This window comes from Asterias amurensis, chromosome 1 (genome assembly GCF_032118995.1).
Source record: "Asterias amurensis chromosome 1, ASM3211899v1".
In the NCBI taxonomy this organism is placed as follows: Eukaryota; Metazoa; Echinodermata; class Asteroidea; order Forcipulatida; family Asteriidae; genus Asterias; species Asterias amurensis.
This window is the reverse complement of record NC_092648.1, coordinates 34,536,757-34,558,175: the sequence shown is the minus strand read 5'-3', so window position 1 is coordinate 34,558,175 and position 21,419 is coordinate 34,536,757. Positions and strand designations below refer to the sequence as shown.

General features: G+C 39.1%; 1 protein-coding gene across 2 annotated transcripts in view; it reads left to right on the top strand.

Annotated features, from left to right (window-relative positions):
* The window catches only part of LOC139937866 (synaptosomal-associated protein 25-like), a 131,729-nt gene that overhangs the window by 50,119 nt on the left and 60,191 nt on the right, over nucleotides 1-21,419 (top strand). The window lies entirely within an intron of this gene.

Genomic DNA, 21,419 nt, shown 5'->3' with positions numbered 1-21,419 from the left:
CAGTTAATTAAAGTGAACCATGTGAACAGTTTTGGCTCATAGAACAGTGAGAGAGAGACAGGGAGCACATGAGTAACCTTGGGTTTACCTGAGCATGACGCCTACGCCAAGTTGCCAACCAACCGCTCGCAAAAACCTTGTACGTGTCGGTTGTTGGAGCCTATATCCAAGTGTCGTTGTGGATAAGGATGTTTGTTGTCACCTTTTCGTCATGAGGGAAGGGGAGTAGCCTGGTCCCCCCGTAATGTTCTGAATGCATTCTTGCAATACAGGGAATCCAATGAAAAAGGGGAATTCTGGGGTTTATTGGTGATGTAAAATGTTGACATAAATGAGAGGGACCTTGTAGAGTGTTTTTTGCTTTCACAAATAACATTAATAATAAGTACTTTTATAACGCACAAAGCATGGGCATCATGCAGTGCCCTTTACAAAACAAAATTTACTGAAAATGACAAAATGTACACACACTTACACACACGAGAGAAGCAATTACAGCGAAGTGTCTTGCTCCATGACACAAGTGTCATGACCGGGATTCAAACCCACACCCTGATGACTTAACTACCAGACCTTGAATTCGGTGCTATAAAACCCCTCTGCCATTACACCCCTTATTGTCCATTTCTAGGGCAGATAGTAACGAATGAACCACATACTTGACCAGAGTGCGGATTTTTTCTCTTTTTTTGTTCCTTGTTGTAAATTAATCCATATCTATGCCCCTCTTAAGTGTGTTTGATGATGAAATGATACTCAATCAATAACCTGTTTACCAATTCAATAAAGGACGGTCAGTAGTCGCTAATTAAAAAGCACTGTGTCAACTCTGCTAATTTAAAATGTCAACTGAAACCATTTAGCAAAGAATGCTTTCTATCTTGTGAATTTGATATGCAAAGGTGGTCATATAAAAGGGTCAACCTGGATTAGTAATGTCATGAAGAAAAAATGCAAATATTAAATCGCTGACTGAGTTTGTGATGCACGACTAGGTACTAAGAAAATTACTTTTTCGTATAGGTTTATTTCTATCATGAATTGTTGACAAAAGCTAAACTGTACATGATTTACATTAAAATCTTTGATACAATTTGGGAATACTTTCCCCCTGGAACAAGAAATGAAGGAGATGCCCGTTTTGTTAATTTTAAAAATGATTTAATATTGTTATTATGTACTTCTTCTTTTTTTAAATACATATATTTTAAATCATTCTGGTAATAAAACCACTGAGGGACCCTCAAAAGTGCTTTGCACTGCGACCCAGAGGCCTTAAGATACCTGCGTAGAAGAGAAGGTTGATTCACTTTAAATTTTAGATGTGGGAGGGAATCATCAAATTGAGAAAACCCATGTAATCAGAAAGAGACTGGAAACTTTGTACACATTGGAAGCTCCTTCCAAGTTGTGATTGAAACTGGGGTCCACTTAAAGCTATTATACACTTTCGGTACAGAAAAAAAAAAGTTCACAGATTTACAAATAAATTACAGGGTTTACAGAAGGTAATGGTGAAAGACTTCTCTTGAAATATTGTTCCATGAAATGCTTTACTTTTTGAGAAAACATTAAAACAATATCAATTCTCGATAGCGAGAATTCCGGATTTATTTGAAACACATGTCATGACACGGCGAAACGCGCGAAAACAAGAGTGGGTTTTCCCGTTATTTTCTCCCGACTCCGATGACCGATTGAGCCTAAATTTTCACAGGTTTGTTATTTTATATATAGGTTGTGATACACGAAGTGTGGGACTTGGACAATACTGTTTACCAAAAGTGTATAATGGCTTTAAGTGCATCAAGGCAAGATACCACTTCTAAGTCAACCTGATCCATCAATAATATCTTTTCACAATTTTGTTGTCATATTAGCATAAAGACAATTTTACTTGGGATAATTTTTTTTTCATTTCTTGTCTTTATTTGTTAATTACTGGTGAATAATAGAGTTATCAAATATATCACAGTCATCACATGGGCCCATATTCCATTGACCTGCTTAAGCAGAACATATTGCTTAACAATTATATGCTTAGCAGAAATAATCAGGATATCAGTCACAAGTTGTACACATGACATTGTATTTTGGCTGACCTATTCTGCAAAATTTTGTTATGCTTAGCTACTTTTTGTGCTTAAGCAACTCTATGAAATTGGGCCCTGGTGGCAGAATCTTATGGAAAAATTAAGCGTAGTTTAGGCGCAATCAAGGGTGTCATCTAAGGGTGTCATTGCCCTTGTGAGCGGTCAGGCATCGGTTTGATTTCTTCACACCCATGCTTGAATGACCCGTGGCTGACCCTTGCAATGAGGACACGTCTTCGCTGCAGCTGTGAAAATCATTATTAGTTCATTTTGAACTTGCAGAGCGGAGGGGGGGGGGGGGGGGGGATACAATCTCAGTGAAAAACTATTATCACTGTAAGTTTGATCAAAGATTTACTTTCTTTAAAATGAGCTTGCAGTGGATTCTGATAGAGGAATCAGGTTTGCTTGGTGGTTTCCTTCCCTGCCTTTCACTTCTGTGGACTCCGATTCAAATCTCACCCCCAGACGGACATCTTGTACTTGACCTGACTAATGGAACTTTTCTGATTAGAATTGTAGAACTGTTTCAAGGATAAGATGTTTAAATTCTCAACTCACGGGGGCCTTGCTTGTGGGTTGAGAATTTAAATGTCTCTCTCTAAGATGTTGGTTAATTTCCTTGGTGGGTAACTTAGTCTTCAAATGTAAGTACAATTCAAATTGCAAAAATTTCAATAGCCAGGTCAAGTATGAGTGAAAGTGTCAATAATTACCATAATTTGACAATATCAACCCTCAAATCAAGTCAACAAAACTCTAACGCTTGTAAACTAACTGACGGACTGGTAAAAATTGTTAGCTTTAAAGCAGAGAAATTTGAACCTCTGCAGAAATTGGTTACCAAAGTCAAAACACAATGGTGATGTTTGTGCATGGGTGTCTTTTGTATGAATATATGCATAGTACCAACATTTCTTGAACAATGGACGTTCTGCAATCACCTGTGTAGAAAACTTGGGGCTAATTATGAAAGAACTCTAAGAATGGTTCTTCAGGTTAGCTGTTAGCTTTCCTCGCCTTCCACCTCTGGAATCCCGGTCCGAATCCTGACGGGGCACTACGTTGATTGGGTTTTCAGATCCTACCTGGCTGCGTGGGTTTTCCCTGGAATCATTCTCTGCATGAGTTTTCCTCCCACATCTCAAACTGAAACTTCTTTGTCTTCTCTCCATTGGGTTCATGGCTAGCATAGTAATTTAAATTTGCTTTTTTTGAGAGTCCATGCCTTCACAAACAAAATTGATTAATGAAAATGAAATGAAAGAATGAACAAATATGTAGTCACAATAATTACAAGGAAAACAAATTCCAGCCGACTTCTTTTTAAGCAATAAATGTTAATATTCTTGTAGACATAATAGATGTTAAATTTGCATCGGGGATAAAGATTATTAATTTTGTTTTTTGTGTAGACATTCAGTGGTTGCTACCTCATGAACCAGCTGTTCAGTGTAGCACAGGATGTATATTTCTGGACGGGTTCACTCAATTTGTTTAACCCCTGCCAACCATCCTCCCCACATGATCATTATCTTAGAATGTTGTTTTATCTCTGCAGACATCAAATATAAAAGCTTTAAAACCATTGAGCATGCCCTATGGCTGTTGGATTTCTCTTTCAACGGGGATGAATATCATTTCTCTATCCAGATGGTTCTATTAAGGTTGTTCACTAGAGCTGCTTAATCACAAAAAGTAGCTAAGTACAAAAAGTTATGGTTACAAGGTTACCAACCAAAATACCATGTAACACGTACAATTAGTGATTGATATCCCGCTCATTTGTGCTAAGCATGAATATTGTCAAGCAGTATTTTATGCTTAGTTGCTTGATGAAATTGAGCCCAGGTGTTAGTTATTGAAGGTATACACATTGAAGCTGATGGCTTTTAACAGCAGAGGACAATATAACAAAATCCCAGCATGATTTTCTATTTTGTAAAAAAAATAAAATGCTGCTGTAGCCAGCACAACATGGACAGACATTTGGTTAAAGTATGCAGTTTTAAAGTTAATTGGCTAGTCTAGCGTATATTATCATTATCGGAGCCCTAGTGTTTTCAGCTTGTAGATCCAGTGCATAAGAAGCTCACACCTTATTGTCAGGGGGAAGAGTTTCTAGACGGGCTGCGAAATAATCCAAAGTGTTTAGAGTACATGTATGTTACTGGGTATTAAAACCTTGCATCACGTTACACACGGCTACCTCCTGCCCATGGTGTGCCATTTTGGTAGTCAAATGTATGGAAAAATATGGCAGGTGTCTTACTGTGAGGGTGTCGCCTAAAATGTGCACTGCACAGTATTACAGGGAGTCTGACTCCTACAATGGAGCATTTAAGATTCATCGTGTGATGGCGTTGAGTGAATTGGGTCAATAAGCACCTTGAGTTACCTTCATCAACCCACAGCATGTCATGGGTACCCCTTGCTTATGCTATGGGTACCAATTTCCCCCAGTGCCATGGGTACTCATTGCTTATGCAATGGGTACATCTTGCTTATATGGATTAGGTACCCCTTGCTTATGCATTGGGTACCTCTTGCTTATGCATTGGGTACCTCTTGCTTATGCATTGGGTACCCCTTGCTTATGCATTGGGTACATCTTGCTTATGGATTGGGTACCCCTTGCTTATGCATTGGGTACCTCTTGCTTATGCATTGGGTACATCTTGCTTATGCATTGGGTACATCTTGCTTATGCATTGGGTACATCTTGCTTATGCATTGGGTACCCCTTGCTTATGCATTGATTACTCCTTGCTTATGCATTGGGTACCCCTTGCTTATCCGATGGATACCGCTTGTTGATGCCATGGGCCCTTATGTATGACAGGGTACCCCTTGCATGCCTCCTTTACTTATGTCATGTATACCTTTTGTGTGCCATGGGAAACCCCTTGTTGATGCCTTTGGTATTTGTATTTTTGGGTACCCATTGCTTTTGCTACTAGGTATGTCATGTTTGCCTTGTTGATGCCGTGGGTACATGACCCATGGTGTGTTTTGATGGCTCTTGTGAAGTTTCACAACAACAATTTTCTTATGGGAGTACTGTTTTCAGATAGCCATGCCTTTTTAGTAAAAGTAACTAGAAGTCGGGCGTGTTTTTAAGCATACTGTGAATATATTTTTGCGGAAAATGTGCAGAACATGAACGAGTTTTGTCACATATTTTATGAAGTAGCATATTATGTAATGTTCAGTGTAATGATGTATGGTTGCTTTTATGATGGGTCCTGTATCGAATGCAGTATCTGTAATGCCTTCATTAGAATATTCAATATGTCCCTACCAAGGTAACATTATGAATCAATGATCATCTCATTACTCAAACCAATTCTGAAATGTCAAACATCACTCAAACGCAAATGAACTTGTTGGGCTGGGTCGCAGCTCGGCAGTTATCCATTGTGCACAGATTTGTGAAATGTTGAATAGACCCTTCCCATTGAAATATGTAAATTGCACGTAGCGCGTGCGCACTAACGTTTTGGTTGGCAAAATGAGGGAACATCGCGCTGTTTTGTGCACGGCTAATGGGTGCGTGACGCAGACGCGATTGTGCGTCTGCTTAAAGCACAACTCTAAGGCGTTTGCCAACCAACAGGGTCTGTACGCATGCGTGAATATAATGAGCGTATTTCATGGAAAGGGTCCATTGTGCCCATTCCCCTCCCCCTTTTCTAAATTATTTTATTTTATCTTAAGAATTAATCTTACCAGTCAACAGCTCCTCAATAGTACTAGATCATCTTCATTAGGACAAGAAGTATTACAGCACTAAAACCAAGTTTGTAAAGAGAGGCTCTGAAGTTCAAATTCAGTTTTGTGATCCACTCATGTTTTCATAGATCTATTGAGTCCTTACAAAAATAGGTTAAAAAAGTCTCTAACCTCGTGCCATAATGATGTAAAATGCCAGTGTTTAGAATACCCTTCATGCGACTTTTGCCAAATCCCATTTTGCTCAGTGAATTTCATGTTCGTTCCTAAATTCTGACGATATTCAATCAAAACGGGATTGATTTTGACCTTTCGACAGATGCACAAAAATCCTCTTTGGAATAAACAGACTCGTTTGTTTTAGATGTCCGGTGAGACTACATGTTTTAAATTTCTATCTGAAAGAATATTAAATAAAATTTGCGTTTCACACCATTTATAGTGAGGTAGGAGACTAGTAATTTTCCCGTCCCTATTTTCATATGGACTCGACCGATCGCAAGATGATTGTATCATAAAACTGAATTTGACCTTGGGAGTCCCTCTGTACTGTTCAGCACATCTGAAATAACTGTATGTTAAGTGGAAACTACAGGATAAGTTAATTTTTGAAAAAACTCAAATCTACACAAATGTTTGTCTGGCGTGGAATTCCCTGCATGAAATTAGTAATTTGAATGCTAAATAGATAAGTAACTTGGCAATAGCTTTTTCACATAATTTAACGTTACTTGATTATGATTTCTAGAGGGATTTTCAAAAGTGCCTTGCGACACAGCCGGTAGTCCTTTAGAAAACATAGAAAAACAATGAGATAAAAAAAATAATAATAATGTCTTTGTTTTGTCGGGACTTATCCCCATTTCTTAACATAGAGTTTCTGTAAACATACACACCTAATTAAACCATCTGCAAGTTCAGAAGGGTTTCATCTGTAGCAACTGTTACCCAAGTCTAGATTTTTCATTTTTGTACGAACACACCCCAAGAATTGTTCATTGGATAAAAAGGAAACAAATGTGAAAAAATAAAACGCCCACAGAATCAGGTAGGGAGGGGCTGCAAACCCAATCAGCATTGCAAGGTTCCATCCTCTGAACAGAACCATTACAACTCTTCGTTTCTCTCAAAGATAAAAACACTCCTGTTGAAAATGTCCGTCAGGATGACGTACCTCGACCAAATGTCCATTGAGCCTTGAGTGCACTTTGAAACACCGGGGGGGGGGGGGGGGGGGGGGGGGGGGGGGGGGGGGGGGGGGGGAGGGGGTTTCTTCAACGAAAAAATGACATTTGTATCAATTTTATTACCCTTACTTTAATGTTTTGGACCTGTCTCCTTGCTCAGTCAAAATGTCTTCATTACTTTTAGCTCATTGGGTTCAGTAATGAGTTTTGTGACAAAGTTGATTAAACATATATATATTAGTAACCTTCCGATGCTTTATGCCTAGAGCCATTGAACGTGGGTAAGAAGACGCAGTTAAAATACGTCTGCTTGTTTTTACCAGACACAGTCAGGAAAAACGTGAAGGTAATAATTTGCACACACCTGGCTAGAATACACGCACACTTTTGAAAGTGGTACCAGACTCATTTGCCTTGTGATAGTGGCATGGAACTTGTGAATTTTCATGTCATATAGCAGGGGCTTCTCCTGGCCGACCTGGACACATTTTAAGTGTGTGGGTGTGAAAAACAGGTTGATAAAGGTGTACATTCTCATGGGAGGTGATGTATTTCAGGAAACTGTATGGGCTTGCCAGGGGGTATTTATAGAAAAGCCTCCCCCTCACATTAAAGCAGGAATGGACTTTAGACAGGTTTCAATTGTACTTGTGTACATGTTAAACATAATGTCAGATTCTTCGAAGTAAAGAGCAAGGGTTAACTCATTGTGTATGGTATCGGACCGATTCTTAGAAATAAAAATGAGAAACCGCAGTTATGTTGGTTAAAGCCAAGGGACACTTTCGGATTAGAGAAAGAAGGAAAAAGTTCACAGATTTTACAAATAACTTACAAGGCTTACAGAAGGTAATGGTTGAAAGACTTCTCTTAAAATATTATTTCATGAAATGCTTTACTTTTTGAGAAAACATTAAAACAATTATCAATTCTCGATATCGAGAATAACGGATTTATTTTAAACACACGTCATGACACGACAAAGCGTGCGGAAACAATTGTGTATTTTCCTGTTATTTTTCTCTCGACTCTGATGACCGATTGAGCCTAAATTTTCACAGGTTTGTTATTTTATATAGAAGTTGTGATACACGAAGTGTGGGCCTTTGGACAATACTGTTTACCAAAAGTTTCAATGGCTTTAAATCAAAGAGTAGGGGTTTAATTCTTTTGTATGGAATTGGACTGATTCTGCTGCTTTCTTCCTATAAGTACTGATTCAACTACATGAGCAAAAATGTACTGCGATTCTTAGAAACAAAGACGTTAAACCGCTGTGTTTTTGTCAAATCATAGAGCAAAGGGTTCAATCCTGTTTGATGTTTAAAGGACTGATTCTTAGAAACAAAGATGAGATATCACTATACATGTATGTTAGTTAAAATCATGGTTAAATCATAGAGCAAGGGTTCTGTATTAACTCCTAGTAAAGGTGGATGTTCACAGGTGGTAGACCTCTGAAGATGAATATGCGAGATATAACACCAGGGCTGTATGCTTTGTTTTTAGAGCGGCAAGGGCACCGCAGGGCATCTTTTTCTTGGTAAAGGGCACCCCTATGAGGAAATTGTAAATTTCTCTTTAAGCAATTCAGGGGCACTAAGACAATGATCAGGGGCACGGGGGGCAATAGCGCCTTCATTACCTCTGTGAAGTATCAGGCCTTGTACCACTATTCACTCTAATTGCTTGCTCAACCCCCTTACATCTCTAGGGGATTCAAATGGCTCGACAGGACTGAAGAAATTCAGTTGATGTCATTAGCCTCGTTAATATCTCTGGAAGGAGGGTCATTATGCATCTTGATTGGTCATGCATGGATAATGTCAATTGTGGACGTGTGTGTGTTAAGTGCTAATAATGTATTAAATGCTTCGGGTGTGTGGGGGGGGGGGGGACCACAAAGATTGGGACGTCACAAGTGGTGGATGTGTAATTGCAATGAAAGTGGCTGCACACTTTGTTAACGTTTTACATTTTGGTAGCAGGAGAATGAGAAAATAAATGGGAATTTGTTAATGAAATTGTTGTTGATGATGAAGTAATTAACCACAGGGGTAACCGATGAATGGGTTAATTTTTATTCAGTATAAAAAATGCATCCCCTAGGCTGTCTTTTCCTAGGCTGTATTGCAAACTTGGGTGTGGTGATCCCTTGTTTTATATGGCAGTTACAGGTTGAATGGCTTCTGACTGACACCCCAAAACAAAGATATTAGGAAAACAGCCATCATTAGGGCAATATCCATGATGTACAGTTTAGTTGGTTGAATGCAGTCATGTTAGTCTAAAGGTTGCAGGTTCAAATCCTGCTCTTGTCAATTTTGTTTTTGTTCGTCCAAAATATTTTATTACATAAATTTGATCGTTTTCCTAGAAATATTACATCTGCCAAAGCAGTGTCATTGACTTCAGCATCCAGTAGATCAGTCCAAGAATTCTAGACATGTCTCAAGTGTCAAAGTGGGACAACTTTTATGATCTCACAGGTCTGTGGTTCAATGGTATGGGGCTTGTGTGTCAAACTGTGCAAATCAACAACTAATGTCATGCTGTAGTCACGACTCGTACAATTAATGTTGCCAGCCTCATGTACTCAGACCCCAAGTCTGGATTTTAATGGTGGTTTCCTGATCCAAATACAGTACAGCAACACACGGGTTAGACAGTCGACACATTTTTAGAAATTTCCACATCTTAAAATAGAAAGAGTTCACTGAAAAACAAAACGAGCGTCTTTGTCTTCAAAGGGTAAAAGGATTATGTCTTGTAATTCATTTGTGGTTCTTATTAATCTTCTTGACACAACTTCTCCCGACAGCAGCTGTTTTGGGGTTTTGAGAAATAAACCTCTCCTGTTTATTCCTTTACTTTGCGATCCGAAGTAAGAGACAATTTCCCCCGGGCATTTCTTCTTGTATTGGAAAGTTTAAAGGTAGAGGATTGGTCAGGTTATCAAGTTTTATTGATTTCCTCCCATGGTATAATTGTCAGTTTCATATTTCCTGAACAAAGATGAAAGTAGACCGATCAAGCTCAGGAAATGAGGATAAACTATAAATACTCATTTCCAACGCTCATTCATTCAAAAGAGATGTATTACATACATGGTTGTGCCTGCAAGTTTACTGTTATTTATAGGTTATTATTATTCAAACCATGAAAAGCTTCAAACATCACTTAAGCTCATAAAACTTTCTGTAGTCTAACCACGGAGATACATGTAAGGGAGCACAGTTCGGTTGGAAAACGTAAGACATTTTGAAGTCTGCTTGGTAATTCTTGAAGTAGCATGCGCAACACTCACTCCTATCAGATCAAACATTCATCAGTCCCCTTAAACGTCCATTGCATTCGGCCCTCACTTTAGAGATGACTTCATTGAGATTTAATATAATCGTAACAGCTCATGGGGGAAAAATACTTAGTGCGTCTGGCATATAATTACAATGTTAATTAGTCTGCAAGTACAACTAGCATTCTTTTTCCTTGTGATCCTGCTTTGTTTTATTCAGTGTAGGTAAACCTGGTAATAGTTCTGGGCAAAGTATGAGAACGTTGAAGTGGCTGTTGCAAATGTAGTAGATAAACTGGGCAATAATTTTAGCAGAAGGTGTGATGAAGTGTGAATTTTTCACAAAACTCATTAATAGAGGGCAATATTCAGTACACTGCAGAAGCTTTCAGATCTGCCCTTTTACTAAATAAACGTGACTACTTTTTTCCACGGCACAATACCATGGCTGTTCAAAGAAACATTTTGGAATTGTTATTTAACGTAAGGTCACTATTTTATCATGAATAATATGACTAGTAGGTTCAATTTTTCGGCCATATCATTCTCCTCTCTTAATATGATTTCGCATATTTGCCCTGAGTAAATTCAGCAAAATTGTTCAAGCTTAGGTCAGCCCTTGAACTAATTAATGTTGTTTTACCTTTTTTATTGTGCCAATTATCCTGCCTGATACTTCCTCTTTCTGTTTGGTCTGATATAACATCAAAGAAATGGTTAGACTTGTGGACAAGTCGTTAAATCGGCCCCACGCGCTGAGATAGTGCTCCCCCACAACAATGCTCAAGTCTAAGAAATGGTAAGCCCAGGAGCATTGCACAGAAGATTTGATAAAGAGTAAGCTTTGGACAAAACATGTCAATAGAGGGCAGTATTCATCCTCAAAGTAGTCCATTTAGAAAAATTCTCAATGTGAAAACAGCATCTTCTAATGGTTTGAAACTTCATAGGTTATTTCAACTGATTCAATTTGCACATGATTATGTGCTCATTGTTTTGTTTGATTTTCATGATAATGTAGCTATACTATACTTGTAATATCTTTGTTTAACCATTTAATGTTGGCAATTTTTGTGCCCACTTGTGGTATTTTTGGCGGGAACTTTATAGAGCTTCTTGAGTAAGCGTTTTCCATTGAAAATATAATTAACCCTGAATTGACAAAAAAGGATCTGATATTTAGCTCAGGAATTTGATGTTGTCTTGTGAGAAAATATGAGCAGGCTAACCATGATTCGCAGAACCTTTGGCATTCGAGGCATGGACACTGTGAGTGCCCCAGTATGCTGGAATCTTGGAACACTCTGTCTTGCCTCCCATTGAACCAAGTACAATGATTAGCAATTGTGTGTCCATTCTTGTATGCCACATTTTGTACAACAGCAAGACCTAGGTCTGGAATAATCCGCTACACAAAAACAAACAGAAAAGGGGTATTACGAGGGATGTTTTCCAATACCTGGGCTGAGTTTGGGCGGTGTGTTCTTGGCCCGATTGGGCTGTTCTCACGCCCGAATGATGAGAACATGACCCGAGAATGATTCACTCGGAACAAGATCACACACCACCTTTCATCGGGGGTTTCGAGAACAACACTTTACAAAATGGCAGCACAACATCAATGCAAAATGACTCTCAAATAGATTGTTAAAGTTAATATTGGTAAGTTGAAAGTTAATAGTCATCCCAAAGAAAATAATGAATGTGTGGTCTGTTTTGTACTGTCGGGTTTCCAACTGTTAAAAAACATCCTATTTAACTGGCGAACCCACGTTGTCACATGACCATTACCGAACCTCTTTTCGTGGCGCTTTTATCACATCATCGCTTGAGAGGATGAAACAAGAACAGCGATCCGTCTTGTTCTCGAGCATCCAAGAACACACTGCCCGAACTCTGCCCTGGTGTCCCTCTTTGTAGTAGCGGAACGAAGTATAGGTGCATGCCAGTGCAGGCTACTAAATGGAATGTCAGCCGCCCGGCTGCCGGCCAAAAAATATTGTGGGCGCTCCGAACTTGTTCAGGGTGTAGGCCAGACCGTCCGATATAGGCCAGTCCAGAATAGGCCCAGGCCTGTAGGCCCAGGCCTGTAGGCCTACATGTCAACCAACGTGAAGTGGTTAATACAAAAAAACACTATAAATTATGGGTGAAAAAATGTAATTTCTTCAACATTAAAGGCAGTGGACACTATTGGTAATTACTCAAAATAATTAGTAGCATAAAACCTTTCTTGGTGACGAGTAATGGGGGGAGGTTGATGGTATAAAACATTGTGAGAACCGGCTCCCTCTGAAGTGCCGTAGTTTTCGAGAAAGAAGTAATTTTCCACAAATTTGATTTCGAGACCTCAGATTTAGAACTTGAGGTCTTCAAATCAACCATCTAAACGCACACAACTTCGTGTGACAAGGGTGTTTTCTTCTTTCATTATCATCTTGCAACTTTGATGACCGATTGAGCTCAAATTTTCACAGGTTAGTTATTTTATGCACATGTGAGATACATCACCTGTGAAGGCTAGTCTTTGACAATTACCAATAGTGTCCACTGCCTTTAACGTGGTACTAACTTGAATGATGGCATTCACAATGATAAGGATGCCTTTTGACTACTGTAATGATGATAAGGTGATCTATTTGGGATTGTCCATGAACATGTTAGAGCGCCCTCTGTTGTCAAGATCCTACTTTTTTTATAGTGTGCTCCCCTTTGATCTCATCACAGTATGCAGCAGAGACAGAGACCTGCGTCGTGCACAGCGGATGATTGGAACCTCACTCAAGCATACAAACAACCAATTTATTTTTTTATCGTGGGGAATATGAGAGAATTAAGATTGAATAGGCTTAAGTGAAATTGCCTTGGTCTATTTCCCCTTGACTGGAATGAGTGAAGGATGGCCAAGATTGCGGAATAGAGTCCTCTTATTGTTTCTCTTTTCTGATAATAATGTCAATTCTGCGTTTGTTTTTCTGACATATATTATTCATCCTGGATATGGGGGAAGATGCTTTTCATCATTTTGAATTTATGAGACATGGTTAAAATTTTAATTTCAGTGCAGGGTCCGAATATAGGGTAGCTCAAAATGTTTACTGGACTAGAACTTTTGAACAATTAGGAGAAGATTGATCTCATTTGTATTGTGGGAGTGTACAATTCTTCAATTCTTAGGGTGGAAATCTCACAAGACTGCAGGCGGGTAGCTCTAATTGTTTACTGTACCAGAATTCTTAAGCAAGCATTTAGGAGAATATTTGTGAATATATGTTATTATGTATAATTGGAAAAGATTTATCAAACTGAAAAGAAGAAAAAAAACGAGGAAAACAAAAACAGACCTCTGGACTTGTCTAGTCATGAGTTAGTTTACAGACCCGATGCTAAATGCACTGGCCTTTGACTTTCGTTCCACTGTAAATTTTGAACTGGAAAAAAAACCTGGATTAATTTGCAATAATTTCGTCGGGATGAAAATGTACTGTTGTAAGCACTCTCATTACTTATGGTGATACTCAAGTCTTTACAGGTAAACAATTGAATACCCTCGCAGAATGTTTTTGTAGAAAAATTCTGTCTGATTTCATTGTATCTTAACTGCTTAGGAATGCCCATATAGATTCACTTTTTTGTACCAGATAAAAGAATGAGAAAAAAATAAGTTAATTTCACCCTAAAATGGTGCAACATTTTTGTTTCCCAGGAACAAGTAGAAGCAATCTAAATGCATTCTCACAGCTAAATGGAAATTGTTTTAACAATATTTCACACGTCTATTCTTTAATAAATTTGCTGTGCTGTTAATTCATTTTCAGCAGGGATTTTGTTGAAAGTGTCTTCACCAAAAACAACCAACACTCTACCCTACCTTTAAAACAAATTCTTACTCTAAGCTGAGGGGAAAAAAAGAGAGAAAAGAAATTCAAGCGAGTGCCAGTCAGCGCAAATAATGTATAAGAGGAAATCCATACATATGTTCTCAGAGCCCCTTACTGCCCAGTCTAAACATTTGTAGTCTAACTTGAACCCCCCTGCGTTCCAGGTCTATTCAATTCAAAACCCTTACGAGTTGAAAATGAGTGTAGAATTATAATTATCTTTCACGGGGATTGGCAATTAACCCACATTTATTCAGCCAGGCGTTCTTGTAGACATACAATCAAGACTTGCTTGAGTATACCTACCCTGGCTGTCAATTTGTTTGTATTGCAATAAATGCATTCGCCAATGCCAGCACATATAATTAAATACAGCTAGCAGTTGCTCTCAGTGAGGGGATGTGGATCCGTTTCTATGGAGGTTTTTTTCTTCTTCTTTCTCTATTTTTTTTTTAAAGGTTTTATTTTACGTTTTCATCCTGTATTATTTATTATTTTTAATATATATAAGTATAGTTGTATTTTTTTTTTTTTATTTTTTTTTTAGGGGGGGGGTCCCTTTTAGTCTCTCAGATAGGGGAACGTTAATAACCCTTGCATGACTTAAAGAGGGATGGTGGATGTAGAAATACACCTAAGTTTCACAGGAAATTTAATGAACGTTGTATATTCTGCCAGTTTGGTTGGATTTATAGAATGAGATACAGCAGGTAGAGAGGGTAATTAGCAGTGAAGTCTGCTATATCAGGACAGTTTTAATTGAGTTTTTATTGAAAAATTCTGCTTATCCAATGTGGATAATTATTGGACAGTTTACAGCGTCTTTTTTCCCCAAAATAATCCTGCCCGCTCGTTTGTCCCAAAGGTCGTGACACGACAGAAAAGGTTGGTGTCCACATTGTTTAGAAGGTGATTTTTTTTAAAGAATTCTCAGAGGGCAGGGTGGATGAGCTAATGCATCTATAACATGTTTGTCTTGCAAATAAGTGTCAAATAACTCACATCTATGAATTAAATAAAACAAATATTGAACGTGTTTCATCTATGCGTTGTTGCAGAACATAACAACCCGGTTGAAATCTGGCATTTCCATTTTACATGGCTTTGCTTCATGAAAAGGCATAGTCCAGATTTCACATGGGACTTTGCTCTGTGACAATGCACTATAAGCATCCAATATTTGTTATAACATTTGAGCTTGAGAAAGGTAAGGAATATAAAATTGGTTCCTTTTTGTCAAAGAAGGATGACTGACTTTCAGACAGCACTATAAGCTTATTTTATTATATACCTAATACCACGATTAGCACCTACAACAAGATGAATAGGAAACTAGGAGACATTTTTAGTTTAAGATATGGGATGAAAATCCCCAATGGGAAAAACCCAACAGATCAGGGCCCAATTTCATGGCAGTGCTTACCGTCGAATTCTGCGGTTACGATCACGATTCCCCGCTTGACGTGCAAGCGACGAATTTCTGCGCTAGCCTTGTAAGCGTAGAATGCCAAGCAAAGTGGAGTAGGCACGCGCAGAAGCCAAAATTCCCGCTAACCCGTGAAATACGCCTGCCGTTAGCACAGAAATCCCTGCTTCCGTAAGCACCGATTCTGTGCTTAAGGTAAGCAGAGCCATGAAATTGGGCCCAGTTAGGGACTGATAACCCAATCCATATGTGCAAGTCTCTGGTCTGTGGTGGGATTCGAACCAGGGTCCACAGAAGTAATTATCAGGAACTATTCTTTTACCGGAAGGAGTGAATTAGTTCCAATGACTGTGTCTGCAACCATGATCAACAATAGCACAATGACCTTACATTTTAATTCACCACTGATTACTTTAGATAAGTGGACAGATGAAATACTGATCCTTAATGTGATGTTTCAGGAAGAGTGTATTTTTCAGAAATTCCTTTGAATTGTTTTCTCCTAGTTGCATTAGTAAAAAGGCATATTTGACTTTCTCAATAGACTGTGCAAGTCTCGCGCTTATCGGAGCGAGAAACCGCCACAAATGAAGAAGTCATTTTTATTAGTCAAGTCTTTGCTTTAAGTTATTCTTTATGCCAAATCTGAACGACAACAACAACAACAACAACAAAAATCCTTACAGCTTGTTTAAATTAGTTTTAGCTTTTAAAACAAATATACAATTAATAGAGTTTTAGTTTATGTATAGACAAAAGTAAAACTGTGGAACGAGGATGTTTATTTGATCTTAAATTTTTTGAAACCCCGATTGTAAACTTACTCCCGAATGTGAAACTACTAAAAGCTGGTTTATGGCATTAGATTAACGCGTAACACAGTTTAAAGAGGTAACTGATGCCTAAGCGACCAATGAAAAGGCTTTCCAAAACAAGCTTCTGCTTAAGTTTTGTGATCGGAGATGGGCACAAATTCTTAAATTGTTTCAAGAAACTTGACCAGAGGTCAGTAACTTGACCAGAGGTCAAGTTTGAATAACTGTTTTTCTCCGATATTTTGTTTAATTTATTTTTACTTTTAAATAGGTTGTTAACTAGTATACATTTTCAACAACATATGTAATTTTTATGGTCATCAGTTTTAAAACTTAAAAATGGCAGAAACAAACTCTCCCCAATGTAAAATTCCATAAGGTTTGGACCACAATGGTTCGGGAAGTTCAATTTCTCGCGAGACTTGCACAGTCTATATCAAATGAAATGGGTAAAAACTGATGATAAAATTAAGGTTTTGTGTTACTACAGTGAAAGTGATTCAATTGTCACATTAGTTGAGAGCATTGACTGCATCTACTTAGTCATCTTCAACGGTGTGTGCATGAAAGCGCATTTGTATAAAGCCACAGGCTCAGCAAAGAGACTGACTCCCCTCGAGCTCCCCCCCCCCCCCCCCACCCTCCTGCAAAGGATCAAATCATACCTTCGAATATCTGGCATCGGTAGTGTGGAAATTATAATAACGTTACTGAACATTGCGATTAGCCTGATGTATCGTAGAGAACAGACACAGATCCCTTCTCTACATCCTTAAGGGGTTTTATTCCACCGGATGAAGACGAACTATCGACCGGTATCTCATTAAGTCTACGTTCAGACCCCGTTGGAATTCTTCACCATAAAGATGTCACCCGCTAGCATGGACATAATTCCCTTAAAATCTTCCACTTTTACGGCCGCTGTTGATCCATTATGCATGTACAAGGGGATTTGTTTTCCTTCTTTATCAGAAACTGCAGGTGTGCTGCTAGGCTTTTTTTCCTCCTCACCCCCCCCCCCCCACAGCATTGTAACTGAAAAATCTTTACTTTGAATTATTCAAGTTCAGCGGACGTTAATGGACCATTGAAATCCGGACTGGGGGAGTTGGTTGCCGTTGTCAGTTTTTCTATGTTAAACAGAGCATTAGGTAATAAGAGTCCAGACCTCGCCACAAAGCAGGTTGGCAGCATTTGGGGTGGATCTATTTTTAGGAAGGTACAAGGTTTACCCCCTATATTCCCTTGCTACCACTATTGACCTGTGTGTACACACTGCAGCTGACAGACGACAGGCTGATATGTTTATGTACTGGACTGAATCAATTGGCATGTCTTTTACCTACTTCTGAAGCTCCAGTCACTTTGAACACGAACCAGCCGTTGAAGACGGATTTTTGAATACGCTGAGAGACGAATCGCTTCTTCTGTGGTTCCCCGGGAATTCATCAAGACCATCTTCCTCCCTGCACTCAATTGACCATGGACCAACAAAAGATGATGGACGTGTGTGCTTTAATGCAATTTGGGTAACAATGTCTGAGCCAGATGGGTTGCCATGGCAATCCACAGATTTTGTGTGTGTGACAGTCCGTGCAGTAATACAGCGCAGTCAAGGATAGCCGGGGTTGTAATCGGAAAGGCTTCATATCTTGTCATTTTCACTCGGGTTTGGACTGTCCACCTTTTACGTTCCGTGGTGGTATGAAGAGCTGCTATCGGATGCTGTAATTACCTAGTCTCTTCTCTTGAAACGACCAGCTGTGCGTGTGTGTGGTCTCACAGTTTACTCTCTCACTCAAAGGTTTCTTCTCTTTTTTTTATGAATGATTTTCAAGTTGCGCGTAGCTCATCAGCATCACTGCGGTGTGTGGCTGCTTCACACTGTGAGAGAGCAGTTGTTACTGTAACCAGTACTATGTGCACTTGCTGTGAATGCAAGTGAGGCGACCAAGCTTTGTCGCACTCTGGATTTACCAGCTGATGGACAAAATTGTCTTGAGGAGAAGGAGGAAGAGAGGTCAGAGGTAGACTGCTTTCATTACTCTATCTTGGTGATTTTATATTTCACCAATTGCAACCTGACTGTAATTGCTTTATTTGATAAAGTGGAGTTACAAGACGACTTCCAGTGTTGTACTTTTTTAAAGTGCTTTGCTTGCTGGCAAGCTTTATAAAAGACACTCTTTCTCATTCAAGAAGCCGTTGGACAATCTCTGATTTCTTTGTACTGCAAAACTGTAACAAAATCGTATGAACCAAAAGAGAGTATCGCTGTGATTCAACGCGAAGTTTGAAAGGATTTTAAAAAAAAAAAAAAAATTGCCATCTCAAAAGTGACTCTTGAAGTGAAATCATATGAAGTCAAACGTTCAAACGTTCTAGGAACTACGGATAAGTGGATAAAGCTTTTGTGATTTCTGAATATTTCTGCAGCACAGACTCATTGTTTTTGCACTTATACTTTGCATACCGGATCAAGTGGCCTGCCAGCTGTGAGCAATCAGTGTTTCCACCAGTACCAACCAGGTTCCCGTTCTCGTGAACTCCATCCTGTAGGGGGGATATATAAATTGTTCACAGTGCGTGTGTGGTGTTGCCAGCACAGCGCTTGCCGGCGATAGGCCCGGCCTCAATGCATGCGAGTACCTGCACCCATCGTCTGTCATCTGTCCAGGCATCTTGTCACTGTACTTTAGCAACATGCCGTCCCCGTCCACGTACCCGAGTCAGGTTGTCATCCCCGAGGTGCAGGTGGAATTCATGCCAGATAATGATTTCAAAGATGCTGCCCTGTCAGATGCAGAATCTGAAGACTCTGCCTACATTCAGGAACATATTAGGAAGTATTCAATATGTGTAAGTATCCCCCAAAATGCCAGGGTTTAGAATCGAATGACACCAACCGTCCCCCCCTCCCCCAGTGTGGTTGGCCACTGTAAACCCCTTTCTGGAACTCACCATTGTTACACATGATATATCACATGATGTGTCACATGATATGTCACATGATGTGTCACATGATAGCTATTTCTTATCAGTTATTTGCATCCACTACGTGTCAGTGATGTATTCATTCATGGTATTTCAAGAGTACATTGACTGTATATTTCTTCAATGCCTGACGACAACATGTTATGATATACAGCAAAAGAAAGAACACATTGATGATTTATTGTTGCCCAATAGTTTTGCCAATTGCAGTTTGGAGAAGATTCCAATTAGCCAAAGGGGTTGAGTTCTCCGATGGAGTTTGGATCGTAAATTATTATGATTGACTGTACAAATAAGATGGGTACCGGTACCTTTCCCCAAGTCTGCGTAATGCACTAGTCATGTAACTAGGCTAAACACTGTATAAAATTGGCACTGAAGGAAAAATTACATTACACTTAAAGGGGTACTAAAATTGAGTAACATGTTTGCATACATGTAGTTCAAACTTATTATCATTGGTATTGCACTGAACTGTGTTGTAACATGATTTAGAGTGAGCTGCTCATGTAGGAACATAACCTAATGGACTTCTACCTAACAGACACATTTGTATGTGCTTTAACAGAATACAGCATGACCTTCTAGTGGTTGTCATGAGGCAGTACAGAAGGTGGTTTAGTGTTGTTAACACCCACCTGGTTCATGTAGTGCGATGCTACTGTGACAAGTACAGTGGGCCCACTCTTTAACAGTCACTTTAACTGATTGCTTTTCATATTGATTGGTAATTTAAGTAGTGATTTGAACACAGCCGAGGGCCAGATCATAGAAAGCATTTCCCCCACAGTGGTGCTATGAGGGGTAACACTTTGGACCAATCCATTACAGTACCTGAGTCAGCTGAAGGTTAAAAAGGTGACCAACTGATGAAAGAGACTTTTTGTATAAATTTCTAAATTGAGTGTTGGGTTTAGTTAGATGCCTTAAGGGAATCTGGCTTGTCAATCCTGACCAGCTGCAGATCAATGAACATTGAAAGCAGATCGACTGATGAACCTGGTCAATATGGGTTGTCAACCCCTGTGTAGATGTGGTAGGGTTGTCACCCCTGAGGTGTGCCTGATTGGGGACCAAATATACCCTGATCAGGCACAAGGAAGGCCCAATAAGGGGTAATTATACCCAAACGTGGATAATATGATGGGTTTTTTCTTCTTTTTGTCCAAGGTATTTTTTATTTGAAATCATTCATAGAGTACCACCAATTAAAAGGATAGGTATAGGATATTTATGAGTTGGGATCATTGATGACTCCTTGTTGGCAAAGAGGGTACCAGTTGAGTTATTGTATCCAAACTTGAATACTTTTATAGAAAATTTCTGAGGGTCTATATTGCCCACTGCTAATTTGCTGCCATTAAAAAGTTGCATCTGCTAAGGTTGCTGGTTCAAGTCCAACCCATCCCAGCTAGGTTTTTTTAATATTATTAACAAACTTGTTTAAAATCTACCCAGTCAGTTTCATTTGTGGGTTACTAGTTTGTTAGAAAATAATTGCGGCGTTAGGTCTTGCATGAGAAAGTATACATGCAAGAATTTTTGTTTTCTGTTGTAGGTCTTCTACTCGTAATCTTCACCCAAAAGTACGTTGTACTCTGAGGGTATGTATTCATATACAGATGATGCTCTCAAGTACTTATACCATTATAACAGCGAGTGTGCAAATATACACAGCGACAAAACAACACCCTTCATGGCCATGCCTGCGAGCAGATGCCAAAAAATATATTGATCTTTATTTTCAAGTACCTTTTTTTCCCTCTTCTTATTTGTATTTTTTTGCGGAAACACGTCTCATGCACACTTTTTTCTAGAGTCATTGAATATCACAATTACCACGGGTTATCACGTAGATGCCGCAAGAAATTAAGACAGGTAACCTGGTCTTCCACTCAATCTGTGGAACCAGATAGTGTAACGTCAAGCTTGGAGCCTGGCTTGCGTTGCGGTTTATCTATTCTCAGAATGCAGTAAAAAGCTGACAGAGAGACAT